General features: G+C 43.4%; 1 pseudogene; it reads right to left on the bottom strand.

Moving 5' to 3' along the window:
* Nucleotides 1–519: 519 nt before the first annotated feature.
* On the bottom strand, nucleotides 520–10507 carry LOC124682162 (annotated as a pseudogene).
* Nucleotides 10508–20762: the final 10255 nt, after the last annotated feature.

Here is a 20762-nt window from a genome sequence, read left to right as displayed (position 1 = left end):
ATTACTTCCCAAGATATTAACAAAAAACAGGAGTGATCGTGATTTCCATGTGCCATTCTCTTGATCCTGCCAACTTAATTAAAATACTCTTAGAGGTCGTTTGGTATCCATCATCTGGGCCTGGAATCCTTTTTGGAATTCCATAGGTGGGCTGTTTGGTTGCCACAGAATTGTGCTGTCATTTCATTTAGAAATTCTAGCAAAATGACTCCATGGGTAAACATGATTCCAAGCTGAAACCTGTCATTTGCAATTCTCTATGGAAGCCTCTACACATTCAATATTGAATCCTGCTGTCATTTGCAATTCCTGTGGCAACCAAACAAGTGTATATTTCTGAAATTACAATGTAAATGAAATGAATACATGTATTCATTTTCAAATGCTACAAACGAAATGAAAGCCTGGCTTCCAAACGACCTCTTACAGAAATGAATAAGGTAGTGGCTGGCAACAAATTGAATGTTTTATCATACGGGGTGTGCAACTTCTCATGCTTACAATAAAATACCCAGTAAATGTCAAATACACACATAATACCGACCTCGTTATCTTAGAATATAGTATAGTATCCTAGTACAAGGCCTAATTGTACAGTATATAGTATAGTATCTCTATAAGCATTCTGCATACACTTTCACCTCTGTTTTCTGCTTATGACGAGGAGCTTTACAAGATAATGTTTCAGCAAAGTCCAAGTTAAGCTTTGTACATCATACAACCCCCAAATAAATCGTCATGTAAAAATGTAACTGGATACAGACCAGTTCATGAGATGGTATAAATGAGAGCACTAATGACTAACTTTACACCTCTATAACATACACGTATGCATAAACTTTCAATAAAAACAAAAGCAATAATTTGGAGCATAAAACAAGTAATCCACCTGCATCCTTTATTTGGAGCTTGCCTTTGCCTGACTTGCCGCGACAGACATGGAACGGAGTCGCCCAGCAATCTCTGTGAAGGCCGGGCGTTGTGCCGGATCCGGGGCCCAGCATTGCTCCATTAGTCTTCTCCACTCCGGGTCACATGAGGCTGGCACATGCGGCCTCAATGTGTTGTTTACGATCCCCCCTGCAACATGAGTTCCAAGAGCCCCATATCACATATAACAATGAAGGAGAAAAAAAAAATACAAGAACGAAAAAAATGCATGGTCCTGAAAAGGAACCGAATTCGCATAAGAACAGTTAAAGATAAGCACAAGATTTATATGGTGCAAAAGGGCACCAAATTTAACTGTCAGATAATAATATCATGCTGAAATAAGGAGGAAACCAAATTTAGCACCACGTGCCCACAGATTTAATTAAAACCTAACATGTGACAGGCTATGTACCACTTTATTTTGCCTTCCGTCGCCGCTTTGTTCAAATTGATTAACCTAGCGGTGTTACTTTGGGCCAATAGAAGAGAAAGGAAATGAAACAAAGGAAAAGAAAAACATTTCAACTTAGAGCAAACTGCTTGCAAAATGCTGTGGGGGATCAATTACATACCTATAATTGCACCATAATGCATATTGGCATATGGTTCTTCTCCAGTGAGGATTTCCCACATGACAATGCCAAAGGAAAATACATCAACCTGTATCCGTGGCAGCAATACGAGTCAGTCCTAAATCTAACTTCTTACATATAACTGAAACGAATTTTATATTAATGCCATAAAATTAAGAGGGGTAAATCGTTTGAAACATCAAGACTTGCCAAATAAGTACACAAAAAATTATTACCTTCTCAGACACCTTATTGCTTCCCCCGTTGAGTAATTCCGGGGCCATCCATGGGAGGGTCCCCTTACACCACCTGAAACCAGGGTGTTTCTTTTAATTTTGGATAACCCAAAATCACCAACCTGAACAGAAATGGCAAAATTCACAAGAATGAATGGGAAGCAAATCAATCATTTGAATGAAAAATGCGTGGAAAGCACTGAGATGCTACAAACTGAACTGCATCTCACTTTACATATAGGGCGCGACTGATCTTTAAGATTCACGAGCAAGTTATCGCACTTCAAATCAAAGTGCACAATATTTTTCGAGTGCAAATACTCCAGTCCAAATGCTGCATCCATTGCTATGATAAGCCGCTTACGCCGATCAAGGTTTCTGCCAGTCACAAAAATACTTCGTCACAAACAATGAGAATAAGTTGAATATAAAGAAGCACATTGGGAAATTACTTGTTTCGCTGCAAGACATGCCGAAGAGAACCATTAACCATAAACTCAGTTACAGTTGCCAAGGTACCACCTGGCCCATCTTTCACAACGCCATAAAAAGCCACAACATTAGGGTGGTGAAGCTTTGAGAGGATTTCAGCTTCACCCCAGAATTCATTTGCCTAGTAAACAAAAAATATGGTAGTAAAATTTGATAATCAGCATGTCTGGTAAATTTTATTTTGAGCAATGCTAGGAGTGAGGATATATTAATCAACGTCTGGGCATATCTGTATCCTGTATTCCTGTTTAGTCTCCTACATGTAGAGATTGTCAACACATGACATCACTACAAAATAGTAACCCTAAAGTGGATAGAGATTTGGTGCACATGGGCACCAGTGATCTCGTTTTAAAAAAAATCAAATTTTTGAGTTTTAAAAAGTTATGAAAAAATCTACTTATAGCCAATCATGTATCCCACAAACGTGTAAAATATCAATTTTAAATAGTTTATATTCTGAGCTACACAAAAATGATAAAAGTGTAAATCTGAGTAGTCATTTTCAAATCTCCAAAACATATCAGATTTTGTTATTTTTGTCTAGCACAAAATAAAAATAATTTCGGGTTGAAATTTTGCATGATTGTAAGATGTATCATTAACAATCTCCATAATTATTTTCAGATTTTTTGATAACTTGTAAAAATGCATTCTAATTTGTTTCAAAATGACGAGAGCAAAAGGCACTTTCTGCCCTAAAGTCCCTAAAATGACCTGCCATACTGCAATAGTTTTCTGTTGTAGCCTTTCATGCTCATGGTCTACTGCCATATTACAGATGTAAATATGATGGGAATGATATCAGTACATGCAAACGAAGCTGGAGTGGAGCTTACTAATCTTTCTAGCTCAGAAGATCGTCCTGCAAAACAGCTTTTCTTTATTCTCTTAATGGCCACATCACTCCCCCTCCATTTTCCATGGTATACAGTTCCAAATGTGCCAGAACCAAGTTCCCTAAGTTCTTCAAGGTCTTCATTCTTGATAATCTATGAAGATTTTTTAAAAAAAATTCAGATTCCAGTGAGATAATAGAGCGAAAATTAACCAAATGTACAGGAGGTTTCAATGTACGCTCTCTAGCCACAACCGTTGGACACTGAAAGCGAATATAATACACTTTCTAACCAATTTTAACATCTGGAAATTCTCAAACAACTAACATGAAATACATCATTAATGCACACAGAAACCCTGGCCCAGTGATAACATGGGGATATATCAAACAGAGATTATCACAAGATTAATGTGTATAACAAATTCAGTGTAAATCTAACAAGAAGCAAAAAAAATCAACTGCAGGAGAGGATGAATAAACCTGACCATTTTTTGTGAAACAAAAATGTTTAAACAAGCCTAAAGCTCCTGTCAGGACTATTTTCCTGAAGCAGATTACAGAAAGATAAGGAAAACACTCGATCAAGCTGTGGGTATGTTTAATAGCAAATTCAAGTATTCAAAATCAAGATTCTAGTTATAGTTGATTTTTGTTCAATATATTCAAATCATGTAACTGAGTTTTGGAATTTCATTCTACCAGATTTTGTAAGTACAAATGTGTACAATTGAACACTTAAACAAATTGATGTCTTGTAGTCTACTTCCAAGTTCCAAAGGTCTATAGAATATCAAAGTTAGCATATTTTCAAGCTAAGTATAAAAAAAGAGTAAAGAGGGGCTAATAATTTCATTGTAATGTCCAACGTTAAAACTTCACATGTACTGTGTTTCATCTTATAAGCAAGTAATAAAACTTTACATTGCATAAGTCCATCTAAGTGCTTATCATATCTTCTTTTCTTTGATCCGTTTTACTTAATTAATGGGTCACTATGACCCTATAGCAGCTGCAGAGCTCAAATACTATGGACAGAAATGATGCTATCAATGGTATGTGGTGGTATCCTATAACATGTCACTTAGCAGTTGCTATTTTCCTTCTATTTTGGGCTAGGGTAGAAATTTTGACATGGCCTACTTGGTCCTTTAACTCATTAAGGCAGAAAGAAGGAACCAAAATCTGCATAAGTAGAAGTAAAAAAAAAAACAATTATAATATGCGGTCGTAGCACTGTTGCCGATAGACTGCACTGTCATTAGTGTCACCATATGTCCACCATCAAATGAGCATTGTGTCCCAACCAGTTTTTTATTGAGTTTTTAGTGCTTTACACAGTTGCTTGTACATGATAGCACAGGTTCTTTTGATGAATTAATGTACTGTCATAGTTCTACTTTTGTTTTACTAGTTTCCTGTCAGTCCCATGATATATTAGAAGATATAAATATATCACAACAGAACCACCGGCGGTGCGTCCTGGAGACCAACCTGGGTGCTGGATCAGTCTTCTCAAAGTGAAATTCGTTTGTATCAGCTTATTTGACCCACCAAATATGGTAAATAATGGTCCATTTAAGAGATATGGCTCCATTGGCCCATACTACCATTGTGGAGTGACAATTCGGCCGATGCTAATATTCCAGCCACGCTCTGCCACTTACAGAACCTGCCTTGTCACTCATCTACTTGCATGGCAGCTACAACCAACATCCACCTATCACGAGGCCTGTCCGATCAGGACAAATAAATGGACCAGTAAAATGTGCAACAAGCCAACCGCCTATAACAACAGGTTCTTTGTGAAAAGATAACCAGCCTCTGCACCGGTAAGTGCACCCAGCAAAATATGTGGACTAGTGCTGCAATGATATATGGGCTGGCGCAATGGGAAGCATGTCAAAAGGTGATGAGTCGTGACATGTGAAAATATCGGTCAGACATGGTATTTTTTCTGCAACTCAAGCCAAAATGTTTGCCAAGATGCATTGAATCTGTCACTCAAACATCTTGATTTCATTTAATTGTGGTGCTAAGTATTCACATAATAGCGCCATAAAGTTGGAGTTCAATTGAATGTAAGTGCATGCACAGTTCAATCATTTTTATCATAGTCCATGATTGTAATGTGCTATGAAGATGGCAGCAACAAACAGCACCTGGCAATATAAATCCTCAACTTTTTTCGAGACCATGGAGAAGAAATCCTTAACTTCCGACGGCTAATAATTTTCAGTTAGTTCCATCATAGATATAACCAAGTTTATTAGGTCATCATCGGTTTGAGAGGACAGAAAGAATGCTTTCAGATTAAGAAGATGAATAAACCAACTCACTCGTCGCAGTATAACCTCCATGTGACAGCTGTTTACCCTCATTATACACTAAGGAACATAACAATTGGTATGGGAGCTGATTTGGGAACAATCCACTGGTTGCAAAGATGAAGTCCAAGATGGAGAATACGATGGTGACACTGACGGATATGATGCAGGTGCTGGCCATGTCTCCATTACCAACCTTGACGTCATATCTGGTCCCACTGGTCATGGCTGCGAAAAACCATGCCACATCAGGCCAGCCTTATCTTAAGGTTCCACCTCCTAGGCTGTCACAGCATCCACACATTGACACGAAGACAACAGAAAATCACCAAGGATTGCTGTTTTGCATTACTTTTCTACTCTGAACAATCTCCATAGCATTTTGCAACACCAAAAGGGCAGTCCTAGTACCAACAGCTCTAACCATGACCACCACCCAACAGCTCAAAACAAGCTGCTGCATAGAAGAGGAGAAATGTCATGTGCACTCTGAAGGATGGAAGCAACAGCAAGCGCATGGCAGTTGCAAACTAGGGATCACAGAATTCTAATAACTTTCCAATTGGGCCGCGTTGCATTTGTTCATTATCTCCTTAAATTTTTGTCTTATCAATGAGACTAGAAAATGAACTATGGCACCCCCATCGGGAAACTTTAAACGGAGATGCCAGTTCGTTTACATTGGCGCCTCGATGCCAGGGCATCTGAAATGGCTAAGGATATGCCAATTCTGAAATAAAGAAAGAGTTGTTCCATTTTGTCGCAACGCTCCTGGGTCCTTAGCCGTTTCAGGTGGCTTCTCTTCAGCCGTCGACATAGACAAGTGCAAGTCTCCGCCAAGGTTTCCAAGGCGATAAGCCATCATAAGAAATTAACCCCCTCCTTGACGGCTAAGGCGGACACTTAAGCGTCTAAGGCAGGCAAAATGCTAAGGCGCTGCCAGGTGCCTAAGCGTCCATAAGGCAACGCCTTGAAAACCATGGTCTCCGCCCGAGTTCCCTGTGCACCCATGGAGGATTGAAGGTCTTCTATACAGATGGGGGTGCCAAAAGTTCATTATCTAGTCTTGTTGCTATTGGACAATATATTATTAATCACCAAGTTTGTTAGGCACATCTATTAATTAATTGGCTAATCGAACTTTCTTTTTACGTCAGACCTTCTTCCGTTGCTACAACACTATTTTTTTTTTTTTGAGGAATTTGCTACAACACTATGGAAAGGGGCGCCGCCCAAATGCCGGTTGTTCCTTCCTTGGGCTCGCTATGCAGCGCCGGATCTGGACCACAGACACCATGTCACCAGGCGTGGCATCTCAAACCATGGCTCGTGTCCTTTTTGCTCACAGATGCTGGGAATAGCAAAGCATCACACATAACGTTTTCTTAGAGTTATGACCATATCAACACTCTTCTAGGTTAAATCTCTATTTGTAAGATAGTAAAATGATGTTTCATGCACTATAAGATTCTAAGGCTTTGCTTGAGGTTTGACATGAGTTCCAGACCAGCAATAACCAGAAAAGGCAAATAGCTGGTTTGACCAGAGAAGAATTAGTAACCAGCTATGAGCATGAAATCATAGATTTAAATGTTTTTTGAAAGATCATTGAACAAAAAAATTGGGAATCAGGTAATTACTTTCCCATGGTGGATCTAAATATTTTTTTTACAGTTGGATTTAGACAATTTCAAACAAGTGAGAAGGCTGGTTTATTATCCCTGATTTTAGCTATTTATTTCATATCTTTCAACAGTTTCTGTTTTCCGCTTGTCACTGACTTAACTGATGTAAGGCTTGTCAGCACAAAGGAAAGAATATGCTGGTTTGTCATGATCAACTCAGTGTTATAGTAACTGTAGAATACAACCAAGTAATATGTAAAAGACATCACTAAAGAGTCAAAGACAGTGCATAAACTTCCCTGCAACTGAAAGCCATTTATACCTGCAAGTATTCAAAATCATTATCGACAAAAGAAGCATCCATTACTGGTCCAACAGCTCTGCCCTCTTCAAATTTTGTCTCCTGAAACAAAGTAAAATAGTCCTAAATTTATGCACCACCAATGTCACAAAATAAGGATTTCAGACTTCAGCATACCTCAAACTCAGGAACAGATGGCATCATCTCATGCATATTTGGAAAAGGGTTATCAACCTGAAGCCCTTCAACATTCTTCCTCACAGGTGCTGGTGCATTGTTGGTTTGTGATGGGATAAAAGCTGGAGGCAAAATAGTAGAGTCAACATTGGAGCTGGAAGGCACTGGAAGTATTTCGACACTAATATCATCCAGAGGAGGAAAATTCTTCACATTAAATGCATCGTGCTCTAAACGTCCAAAAGGATAAGATCCTTCCTCAATCTTTGCCAGGTTGTCCCGGTCTTTATGTTGAAACTCATTTTGTGCAAGATTTCTGAAGAATGACCACCTCTGGGGTTCATAGTTAGGCATGTTCAAGCTAAGGACAGGATCATTAAAAGGACGTGATTGCACTACAGCGTTAGCGTTGGCAAAGAAATCAGAAAGAATGTCAGGGGAGGTCCTCTCACCAGTACCACCAGCAATGTCTCTTTTATCTGTTTTAGGGACAATTGGTTCCTTATGAGAATCATTAACTGTACTGGTGGAACTTGGCACAACTAGATCACATTCAACATCAGTTGACAACGCAGGCTTGGGAGTATCCCGACTAAAATGATGTCCCATATCAGCATGATCTCCCCACAGATTAGCTGCTTCTATGCCATCACCAGTTATCTCGGTCGGTTTACCTCTGGCTACAATCTTTTCTGGTGTATGCATACTCATATCTTTCGAGGACATCTTCTCGCCAACCAGTTGTTTATTAAAAGAAGTATGTTGTGCAGTATTGCTGTATTCTTTTTCAAACTGTGTGAGACTATCAACAGTAGCTGGATCGTTAAAATTTATTGCCCATGTGGCTAAATTTGTTTTTTCATTCCCCTCAACTGCAGGATCAATGGCTTCTGCAATGGGTTCATTTACCACACGAGATTGTGACTGAAGAATCAGAATCTGAGAATTAAGTGGATCATCAGATTTAGATAACCGGTTCAGAACCCCTGCCTGCTCCCTTGGAATCCAGTCAGAATGAAAAACTCGTCCAGGGTGAGGTGGTGAATTCTTATTGCTGTGATCTGACATGTCAACTTGAAATTCAGAACACCCAGATGCAAAAGCTTCACTAGATTGGCGATCATCTTCATTACACTCTGAACCCTGAGTAGGAGACATAGCTTTTGATGCTGTATAAGTATCTAGGCTCTTTGCACTGTAACTTGGATGAAAAGAAGATGCTAAGCCTTCTTGAACAGAAGCAATGGGAGGGACTTCCGAATGCATAAATTTCGGAACAGAAGAGTCATGATCCAGCATAGGAGCATTCAGATTATCAAGAGACTCAAAATAATCCAGTCCATTCTTTTGAAGCGGCATTTTAACAGAATCCTGTTTTTCCTCCTTCATTGATCCTATCTTCATGCCACCGTCATAAAACTGTTGCTCAAAAGATCGCAGTAAAGCAGTTCCAGAATAAGGTGCATATTGGGAAGCATATCTAAAGTCTGAAGGGCCCGATAGAGGAATAGACATCTGGTCGTCGTTATCATTAAATCTTTCACTGGAAGTTGGATAAGAGTAATCAGAACCATGCACATTCTGGATCCCATGGCTAAGGTAAGAATACAAAGTTGCACTATTATCACCGGATAGACCCACTGGTACTGGTCTCGACATCATAGCATGAGGCGTAGAAGTTGATGCATTCACATTATGCAAACTGGAACCGTGATTCCTTAAATCTGCCTGATTAATGTCAACATTGAAGTTAATGAACTGATCAAACTCGCTGATGGATGTGTTTACTAAAGCATGCCCACTTGAAGGTTTTGCAGCTCCCATATCCATTCCGTTGATGGCAACAACATACTGAATCCCAGAATCGCTATCCATACTGCCCAGGCTGAAATTCATGTCATCAAAATCAACCGAGGACACGAGAAAGATCCTAAGCTTCTGGGACCCCTCGCCACTATCAAGGAAGGCACATTCCTCCATCATGTTTCTCAAATCTTCATCATTCGAAACTGAGATCAGTGCATCAAGATCTTCACCAGGTAGCTGATACTTGATAGTATGAGGTTGATTATAGATGGCTGTCGTCTTCTGTTTGAGCTCCTGCCAGGAAGTATTTCTATTGATTCGAATTATACGTGTCTCGCCACCAGCATACCTAAGCTTCCCATCACTTGGTCGGGGTAATATTTTACCCCCAAAGCTACAGAGAACTTTTATCTTTCTTGAGGAGTCTGAGGCCCCAGAAGAAGCATAACCATGGGTCAGTCCATGACTACTTCCACCACTAGATGGAGCTCGTGGAACCAATCTAGTTGATACGTGCCTGGTTCTATTTTCGTTTTCATCAAAAGATCTTGTTTCAAAGTCCCCGGCTTGCTGATTATCTGTAGTCAAATAAATTGATGCATCAAACCTACTTTCAGCTCCTGTACGGTGAGCACCAAGGATTCCTCTAGAACTTTTTTGATTGGCACCAGCTGCAGCAGTTTGATCACGAGGCATAACAGGAACCGGAGGCTTCTTGGATATAGTTCGATCCCTCATGAATTCAAGAGCAAACTCCTCCCCAGTCTGGATTGAAAAATTAAGGACAGGCTTAACGGTGCCTGTAGCAGGGTACTCTGGAACTGGGGAGCTGGTAGATGTTGAACTTGAGGATCCATGTACAGTGCCCTGACCTGCGTACGGGGCATCATCTTTTCTAGGTTCCATCAAGCCGTCTCGACTAAAGCATCAGGATTAAGCAAGACCTACAACTCGTTGCCATTTTGTCCATGTATCTAACAAATGATTATTTTTTCGCTTTATATCATAGAAGGAGGACATCAATAGTTGCAGAAGACCTAGCAAAAAATGCAGCTCAACCTGCACAGAAGCACAATAATCACACTTAACAACAAACATGAAACACTGGAGTATGTTCTTTAAAAAAGTCAAAGTACCCAGGTGAGGACTGAGGAATGAAGCCATCACGTTGTGTTTAGCGCATAACGTGATGAAAGATCGCTGTTGTGCAGGAAAAGGTGCATCAAAATTAATATGGTACGAAGCAAGGACAAGCTAGATAATCCAGAGAGAAGTTCTAGTGATATTCCACGATAAACGCGACATAGAACAAAAGCAGCAATTTTCAGGAGCAACTCAAACACACTATTGTATTTTTCTTTTTGCCGAAGCAGCAGCTCAATCCAGAGGGGAGGGGAGGGCAATAGCTCACCGCGTCGTCGGCCTCGCTAACAGGAGCACGCCGCTGGACGGCCGACCCGAACCGATAGTCAGTCGACTCAGCAGCAAGGTGGTCCTGACCTGAGCTGACGAGCGCCGCGCCGCCGACAAGGTCAGCCGAGGCAAACCGCCGCCGGGGGTGCTGATTCAGGTGGGGAAAGGTGGGGAGGTGCTGATTGGGGCCGAGGAATCAAGGAGGCGACGGGTGTGCCAGGACAAAGGGAAGGGAGGGAGGAGAAAGGGAGAGGAGAGACGCGACACGACGCTGACACCGAGGAATTAAACTCCGTAGTACTCCTCCGTTATTTCGATTGACTATTTGTCTAAATTTAGTCAATTAAAGGAATGGACGAGTGCTTTATTACTAGAACGTCTGCGTTGCAACGGAAGAATAAAAATTAATCTTTTAGGTAAAAAGTATGTCGACCTAAATATTATTTCAAAATCAATGGAACATCATAGCCGCTAGTTTTAGCGCCATTTTTCCATTAACAAAGCACGAGTGGTGGATTCATTTCTTGAAAAATAAAATGTAAAAGCTATGAATAATAAAAGGGCTCGGGGTAATGTGACCATCCCCACATAATGCCCCATCAATTCAGCCCAAATAATGTGAGAAAAAGGTTCTTCATTTCTTAGACAAAGAATTGATCTTTTGTTGGTAAAAGTTATTTGTTTAGACTTCTAGATGATAGAGTGTACTCCCTCCATACATGTTTATAGGGATATTGTACATTTCGAGAAAAAATATTGGCTTCTAAGTTGGCTAACGAAATATAAGATATGTGTCACAAAAATTAAACAATTTACAACTAATATTAAGTATGAGTTCAATAGTATAATTTTTGTGTCATATATCTCATGTTTTCTTGACTAAATAGGTAGTTAAAGTTTTTTTTTCAAAATATGTAATACTTCTATAAAACGGTATGGAGGTAGTACATTTTTGGATTCAAAAGTTTGCACTAATGGATGCTTTAACTTTACTTCCGGACGCATTCTAATACTTATATTATTTGGTGATAGATTTTTCTAAAAATTTGGTCAAATTTACTTAGTTATACTTTTTTTTAAGTATAAGGATTAAGCTTTGGGATGGAGGTAGTACATGTTAATGCATTCTTGTCAGATTTTTTAATTTGTGTCTTGTAACTTCTGAACCGAATTGTTATACTCCTTAATATTAACTTTTTGTACTGCTATTTGACAATTTTAACTTTCCCCGCATTAATTGACAAGGTCTATACTTTTCCAACTGAAATTGTGTGTGTCCGAAAGACGCATCTGTGTACTTCTGGGCTGATACTTGTTTTCCATTTCTTTTGTTAAACTTGCTAGCCTATCTAAGTGAACTTTTGTGACGAACCTTTTTCTCCCTTTTAACGTGAGTTGTACATGTCGCTGTAGAATTTGCGAATCGCGTATCCTTCTCAAATGCACTTTCATCCCTACTTAAAATGTCCACTGCACATGTACTGCATTTTTGTAAAACTCTTTCCTTGGTTTTATTCTCAGGAGTGACTTTCAAACTCAGTCAATTGCATTGCTTTATTTCTCATCCACACGTGTAGTTTTCCACTAATCAGCAGCGCATATGCTACCTCTTCACTTTTTCCCCATCCATGCTTACAGATGCATCAGCAGACCTTCTCGGGACCGCACCTCCATGGCGGCAAAGCTCCGTGGGCAGTGCTGCAGCGGAACAAGCAACAATTTATACAGGGAATTGGCTCATGAGATGGCCTAATGGAGATGACGACGGCAAAGCCAAAAAAAAAAAAGGAACCGCCCGAATTGATCCATCCGACGGCCACCATGCGCGGGAGCACGGTCGGGGCGTAATTGCGCCGTCAAAATCTGTCAAATCGGCGGGAAATTGAGCGAATCTTCAAATTTGAAGCAAAAATTCACAAATCCATCCAATTCCTCAACCTCCTTTTCTCCAGCAGCCGTCCTCCCCTCCCCATCTCCCCATCCCGGGTTGGGCTGCAGGCAGGTGAGCGTCGAGTACTTGCTCCTCCAAATAGTGTTGCCAGCGTATTCAGCCAAGGAGTCTCCAACGGCGGTGGAGCAGGACTCGACGACCACATGGAACACGCACTGTGATGCGGACGGGTAGGACTGGCCACAGTCAACGCGAGACGGCAAAAGCGGAGCCTTCAGCTGCGTCGGCCGGATCTGCGGAGACAGTGAGAGGCCACTGAAATCTGAGCCGGGAAAGGGGACACCGGACACCTACAGGTAGGTAGAGAAGTTATTGGGGCGGGGGGCTCCGTTTCTCTCGCCAGATGAATGCCGCAGCGCCTGCTCCGCCGCTGGTTGCCGGGATCGAGCAGGTGGACGAACATAACCTCTGTTTTTTCGCTCGGCCATCTGGAGGAAACAGGAAGAGAAACGCACACCGCAACGTCCGTCTCCCTCGGCCTCGCCGCCTACAGGCTCCAGCCTGGCCGTCGTCGGACGTCTGGACCACGTCCGCCTCCGACCTCGCCCTCCTCACCAGGCACATCGTTCGCCTCCTCCGGTGCCGCTCGTGTACTTGAACAAGGAAAAAAAAGGCCAAACCGAACCGGTACTAATGGCATTTTGGTGTATTATGTGATTTGGTGGGAGGGCAAAACGGTCTAGTAAAAAGTTGGACGAAAATTTTGGCAGAAACCTTAGCTCTATTATTAGGTATAGATTATTGTTTAGAGCATCTCCAGCCGCGTCCCCCAAAGCGTCCCCCAAAGGATTTGGGGCGTGCCGGACAAAAAATGCGTTCCAGCCGCGTCCCCCAAAGCCCATTTTTGTCCGGCGGGCCCCGATACGGTGTCCGGTGCCCCGAGCCCGTCCCCGTCCCACAGGGGACGCAACGGGGACGCCGGACACACCGAAAAGCGAGGCGGGGAGTGGCGGGGCCGACCCGTCAGCGGCACAATTAAATTTTACCTAACCGTCGCCTACCTCGCGACGGAAGTTATTAGCGCGCAGCGACGGTGCAGTTCCCGCAGCGACGGTGCAGTTCCCGCAGCGACGGTGCAGTTCTCGCAGAGGGCGCAGCGGCGCGTCCCGTCGCGCCTAGCTCTGCGTGCCGGCGTTAATGAGCGCCACCGCTCATCCGCCTCCCTCCGGCCTATAAAAAGGGGCGCCTCTCATCGTCCCTCTCACACACAAACCCTAGCGCCTCTCTCCCAAACCCTAGCCGCCACCATCTCTCAACAAGACTCGATGCTATGTCTGGTAGAGGCGGAGGCCGACCTCGCGGCCGTAGTCTTGGTCGTGGTCGTGGCCGCGGCATAGCTGAACGCTCGCCGTCGCCTCCCACGCCGCCGTCTTCATCGTCGGAGATGGACGTGGATCCGGACGTGATGTTCGAGTTCGTCCTCGTCCTCAAGGGCGACCCGCGCGGCATCCAGAGGCTGCCGGACTCCTTCGCCGAGTACGTCGGCGGCGTACGCCCGCGCAAGATGCATCTGCGGGAGGCTTCGTGCGGCTACTACCGGTGGATCGTCGACGCGATCTACGACGCGCGCGGTAAGATGTACCTCAACATCGGCTGGGAGAAGTTCGCGTGCCACCACAGCCTCGAAGCCGGCTTCATCCTCCTGTTCTCCTACTTCGGCAACAGGGACATGAGCGTCAAGGTCTTCGACGAGAGGCGCTGCCGCCGGGACTACCATGGTGACAGGGACTACCACGGCGACAGCACCGACGAGGAGGACGACTGAGTGTTGTTTCTTCGCAGCGAATACATGCACGGAGGTTTCTGCATGTTCGCCTCATCGGTAGAACCAACAAGGGCACCATCCTCCCGCTGGATTTTCCAGTTTAGGTAACTGGGTGTGCCCTCGAGTGTTCTTTCTTAGCAGCGAACACAGGAAACCTCCGATGCGCGGCCTAGTTAGGTTTAGTTTATTTGCAATATTTTATATTTGTGTCCACCACGGTTCCAACTATGTATTAGTTTGTGGAAACCACGTACCCAATTATGTATTAGTTTGTGGAAATTGAAATAAAAATACCAAAAAAAGTATTTTAAATGTTTGGGGGCGGCGTTTGGGGGACGCGGCTGGGGTGCGACGTCCCCCAGACGCGGCACGAACAAAACACGTCTCCCAAACGCTCAATCCGGCGCGATTTGGGGGACGCTTTGGGGGACGCGGCATGCGCCATTTTGTTCTTCAAACTTTCGTTGGGCTGGTCTGCCAAGCTAATCAAGCAGGCGACAAGATGCGTGACTGTGTCGTCTCGTGGCTCGTGGGTGCTTATCTGGAGCCACTAGCCGAGTTGGCCCACGGTAGGTCATCACTCGTCATACAGTACATCTTGCTAGTTTTTTTTCTTGGCATGTTATGGCTGGTTTCATTTGTTTGGATTTGATTCCCCTTGATGGCGGGTAGCCTAGGCTGCTTTTTTTTCCAATTTTGTTAGTGTACCTCTAGCGGCTCAACTCAACGTAAACATACCAATTTGGCATGTTTAGGTTCGCGCAGATAGAGAACAGCGAAAACCTAGCCCAACGACTCGACAATAATGGTCAACATGTCCGTGTGACCTATTTGCAGCTCTCAGACCGTGTGCCCTCCTTGTACGGTAAACAGATTCAGGATTGCGTCTGCGTTCGCTTTGCCTTCAATGCGTTAGTGTTGGCAAGCGACGACATTATGGTCTTTTGCGTTCCAATTAAAAAAAATTAATTAAAGGTCATAGGCCTGATGTTAAATTAATAACGCCTTCAACGGCGAAACAGATACAAGATGATGAGCCCAGCTTACAAGGTAAAGTTGCACAAACACACACAAGACAAGATCCAACCTAGGCAACAACCACCGACAACGCGAGCAGCCGGCACGAATCTACGATGAGGAAGAGCAATCGCAGAACAGGATACGTTGTCATATCGGTGCTCACCCTAGCACGGGCGAAACTGACAACCACCGCACCAACGAGACAGCACCACCGTCGCAGACACCACTAGAGGCTGCCACCACCAGGAATCGACCAACAAAGCTCACAGACCATCAAGGAACACCAAGGAAGAACACTTTGAGAAACACCGCGGGTGCATAACACAAAGGAAGCTTGGCCGAAGAGGGCAGACCGAGGAGTACATCCGCCACCCAAACAACAGAGAGCTTCACGGCGTGAGAACTCCAAGATGGCATCTTCAAGAAGAACACGACGCAGAAGCACCGCTACCATCTGATACGGGGATCTTGGGTTTTCACCCGGAGACTGTGGAAAGACCGAGCACCGCCACAACGACGCCTTCAAGAAGGGAACAACGTCCACGGACACCGCCATCATGGCCCAGGAGGGTGGGGGTTTCCCCCGGTAGGTGAAGTCTTCTGTCCACACAGGGTAGCGATTGTCGCCCTCGCAACAGTTGTACCACCGACACACAACTTGGCTCGCCGGCCCCACGCCGTCCACACAGCCGAGGAAATCGGCTAGCATTAGAGTCCCTCGCATGCCCATCAACCAGCAAGACTCCCAACTTCCAGGGCCACTGCCCGGGCATCCCAGCTTTGTGCTCTGAAGAACTACAAGTAAAACGGGAGGCACCGCCGCCACGAGAACCACCAATGTCGCCCGGGCTTCGCCCGACGATGCCCTCTAGTGGCGGCGAGAAGGAAGGGGGCCTGGGAGGAGGAAGCTAGGGTTTCCTCCCGGGTCGCTCGTGGGAGCGACCGCGAGAGGCGCTACCATTAATGCCTTCCACTTAGCCTTCCTTGTGCTAGTGCCGACGGGCGATGCTGGGATCCCGCGCCAGCATCAATGCCTCTGAGGTCACAACTGACATTAACAATGATGTGCGCGTTGGTGCTTTTTAAGGCGTCTGGTCGCGCATGCCTTTTTCCCACACCATTTCCTGGCGTCATTGCCACCCCCTCCATACCACATAGAACAAACCATGCACCGCTCCATGGGCAAGTCATGACCATTTAGGAAGTCCCATAACGAGCATGAGGCAGGGTCCTTGTGTGGTTTCCGCAGGGAGAAGGACCAGTGGTACATCGCCCTCGTCTCCGCTTGGCCACTTTACGAGACGGGCGTGCCCGTGCCAAGGCAAGCGTTAATCTGCCCGTTTGTTGGCTTCTGAACTCGCGTCGGGTGTCGGTGCCACTTGTGCCTCGAGAGGGGCAAGCACGGTGCAATGATATTCATTGTTGGTGGTTCATTGATATCTTCGGTCTGGATTACGGATGTAGTACATTAAATTTTTTCCTAGTAGACCTAGGTTTATCGAACCATAGGAAATATTAGCAGAATGGAAATCTAAGGAACTTCTACAAGACTTGTTTACTCGTTTTGTTTTATGTTTACTGGACCATTCTAGTTTACTTTGAATCATTGGTTATTGCAATGGATGGAAATAGGCCAAGGTTGAAGATATTCATGCTTCTGCACATACATATGAGATAAAGATAATAATAAGCACATTCATGTGTGAAATCATCTAAATATAGATAGGATTGTGGGCAACACATCCATAAAAACTAAAGCCTCTGCGATTCACATGCATAACAATATTCGTTTGATCCAACCGTTATACCACGAAGTACTGGGTTATAAAAATTATTAATTAAAGTACAGATCAACGCCTTAAGTATGGTGATGTTGTTGTTACTCCAAAGTGGATCCTTCAACGAAGACTTTACTCCCCTTGCTGTCACTAGGTTTCGCATGAGGTCGCCATTTCACCACTCATCTCACCTCTCATCTTTATCAATCCATGGGATCTTGGGTACCTACAAGTCCATGGATCGAGAAAAGAGACAAAGTAACAAGATATATATCTTCTATTCATCACCACACAATATTCCCATGTATTAGATGCACATAGTCGTTGCGATGTTTCACCTCAACCCGCGGTCCGTGAGGACTACACACTCATAACAATAAGATTAAGGATAGAAAACATTATGCAAAATACTTAGAATGAAATAAAATATTTTTACAATGGTCGCCAAATCACAAGGAGATCTCAAGTACAAGATGATGGCTATGGCGATGGAGATGATGGGGGACGGAGAGGATGAACAATGGTGATGGTGAAGTTATGGATCTCCTTTACGGTCTTGTGATGCAATCTGAGAATGGCGGCCCTCTGCGCGGCGACTAGAGTCTCGAAATATATTGGTCCCTTCACAAAAGTTTTTGGTTTCACCTTGCGGAACCGATGCCACATGGTACGGGCAGGCTTCACCTGTACCACTGGTCGTTAAATGCTCTAAAAGCGCTCTTCGACCCCAACTTGCATGACTTTGTAGGAAACTTGATATTCTTCCATAAATGCTTCTGATTTTGCCTTAAAAGCGTGATTTCCTGCACAACACAAATTAAAAACAAGAGATTGCACATCTTTGCAATGATTAGTCATTAGAAACAAGGCTAGAGAGATTCTTATTGATTTCTTTGACTTAAAATGTGACTTAAAATGGAGAATGATGGCTATTTTCACAACCATCATTCATCCTCTCACTGGATCTGCGAAACGATCCGGCGCTCGCGGTCAGCTCGTACGCTAGGGACGTGTTCAAGGTGTGGGAGTTCAAACCGTGTCGCGGATCTAGTGCCTAGGTGACGTTTAGTACTTAATATTCAACTAGGGTGCCAGGGCCACGGCGACGGGGACGATGGCGATGATGACAAGGACGGTCTGCCTGATCTGGCGATCGTCAAGAAGAAGGTAAGGACGAGGCACTCTAGATGTCCATGGCCTAGAGTGAGCTTGCCAAGATCCCAAGTGGGAGGGCCTTGTCATCTAGCTCCGGGAATCTGCGATGAAGCTCGCCCAGAGCAAGCTCGACAAGTTCATCAAGTGGGGGGCCTTGCCATCCCGCTGCAGGAATCTGCGTTGGCGCATGGAAGGCATGCCATGTCGCAGGTCACCCCAGTGCTATCAGATGCATGTGCCATCTCCCGCGCCAACACCAATAATCTCCACACTCACGCCTGCACCAGCGGCTGGACCTCCTTTGGAGGCATTATGGTCGTGGTTGTGGGAGCCACCTGGTCTTCAACGACCTCGGCAACGAGGAATTGGCGGTAATGGCGTCAATCCTAGTTAGCTAGGGTTTATTCTATTTTTATTTAAGTGTTTTCTCATTTTTTGCCCTATGTAAATTACTTTACATCAATATCAAATCGTATGAAAAAATAATATATTCCCGGCCGCTGGGCTGGCCCCGACCCAAATGGACAAGTGATACGATATGATGTAGCTTGCACTATGGATGACACCTCATCAAGACTGCTAAGTCCCCCAAGTGGACCGATGACTCAAGCTCGTATCAAAGAAATACAAAAGGAGGTGATGATGGTTGTCAAAACAACCATGTTTATCCGTGTCTAAATCATATATTAAGTCATAAAATTGATGGCATACCTCTCTAGCCTTGCTATTAATGACTAATTATTGAAAATATGTGCAAATCCTTGGTTTAAGTTGTGTGATACAAATTGTGTTTTCATTACGAAATTCGGAGAAAAAAGTGAATAATCATGAGTTTCCAATACTCACAAGCCAACCAGGGTCAAAGAGTTGTATCAAGTGGTGTTAATGAGTGCTGGTATGGGTGGGGCTCGCCTGGTACCATCCGCTCGTAACATGCGGAACCGACTTCGCGAGATCAAACTAAGCAACTTTTGTGAAGGCACCTATATATTTCGAAACTACAGTCGTTTCACAGAGAGCCGCCATTCTCAGAGTTCATCAAAAACAAACCGAGAAAGATCCATCACTTCACCTCCACCATTATTAATCATCTCCATCTCCATCTCATAGCCTTAGCCATAGCTCGTAATTGGGATCTCCTCGCTATGGGTGACCTTATAAAAACTTTTGGTATCAATCTAAGTAATTCTACAATGTTTTCATTCATTTATCTTGTTATTAGTAGTCCTCACGGGTAGCGCGTGGAGGATTAGCCTCGCATCAATTATGTGCATCTAATACATGGAAATATTATGTGGCGAGGAAAACTACCAAATATGTTGTACCAATGGTTTTTAGAAGAATCATTCACAAAATCTGGGACCATGTTGTAGTTCACCTAGCTAAGCTAGTGGGTTTCTACCTAAGTGATCGGCTTGCATGGTTTCTTCAAGAACCATGACAAACTCTTTCGAACCAATATCATGTTTATCATAGATGCTTAATTTTTCATATCCAACAACATTGCAAAGTAGTTTTTTTGGTTTGTACACATAAATGTGATTTTGTTTTTATTTGTTTCAAAAGGGGCCAAATGAGTGTTTGTAACATCCCAAAAATCTCAAATCAATAAAGAGACATTTTCCATTATTCAAATTTTGGAGCTAACAAAAACTTTAAGTATGTTGCATGGTATTAATGCATGCTTGTGTGACATTGCCATGATATGTGTTTGAAGTGCTTGACAATATCTCCACACCCTAACCATGATCATTTGGATCAAAGGAAAGCAAAGACAAAGAATAGAAAATGAAAACAACACCACATATGGGCCTATGGCCATTTTTGCAAAACTCTAACCTAGGCCATCTTAGCTTGTGCCAATGGTTTGGAAACATAACTAAACACATAATAACAACATTTGAATGAAGGAAATACCAAACAAATCAAAATACAAAGCAAAATCTACTCACATATGATAAGATGGCCCTATATTAGGATACTCACTTTGAGCCCCTATATTAAGAAATTTTTAAACTAAACTCTCTCAACTCTTTGCACCTCATCCAAGAACTCATCAAGGTGAACACTTTTGGTAAAGACCAACCTTGTAAATTCTTTCTCAATCACTAAATATAATCAAGCAAAGATGCAACAATGAAACAGATTTAAGATCATGTCACATTTGGATTTTTCCAAATCACCTCCATTCTGCAAACCAACACTACCAGGAGATGCTAAAGATTATTTGAATCACACCCAAGAAATATTTCTGCAAAATTCAAAGTTGAAGTTCATGCGGCCATTGTGTCGAACACTTGGCATGCACTAATCTGCCAACTCCACACAACTCAATATCCACCAGATTATAGACTAAACCATCCATGCCTAGGA

The sequence above is a fragment of the Lolium rigidum genome, unplaced genomic scaffold, assembly GCF_022539505.1.
Source record: "Lolium rigidum isolate FL_2022 unplaced genomic scaffold, APGP_CSIRO_Lrig_0.1 contig_69587_1, whole genome shotgun sequence".
Classification (NCBI taxonomy): domain Eukaryota; kingdom Viridiplantae; phylum Streptophyta; class Magnoliopsida; order Poales; family Poaceae; genus Lolium; species Lolium rigidum.
The sequence above is the reverse complement of the archived record's forward strand: the minus strand, read 5'-3'. Positions and strand labels throughout refer to the sequence as shown.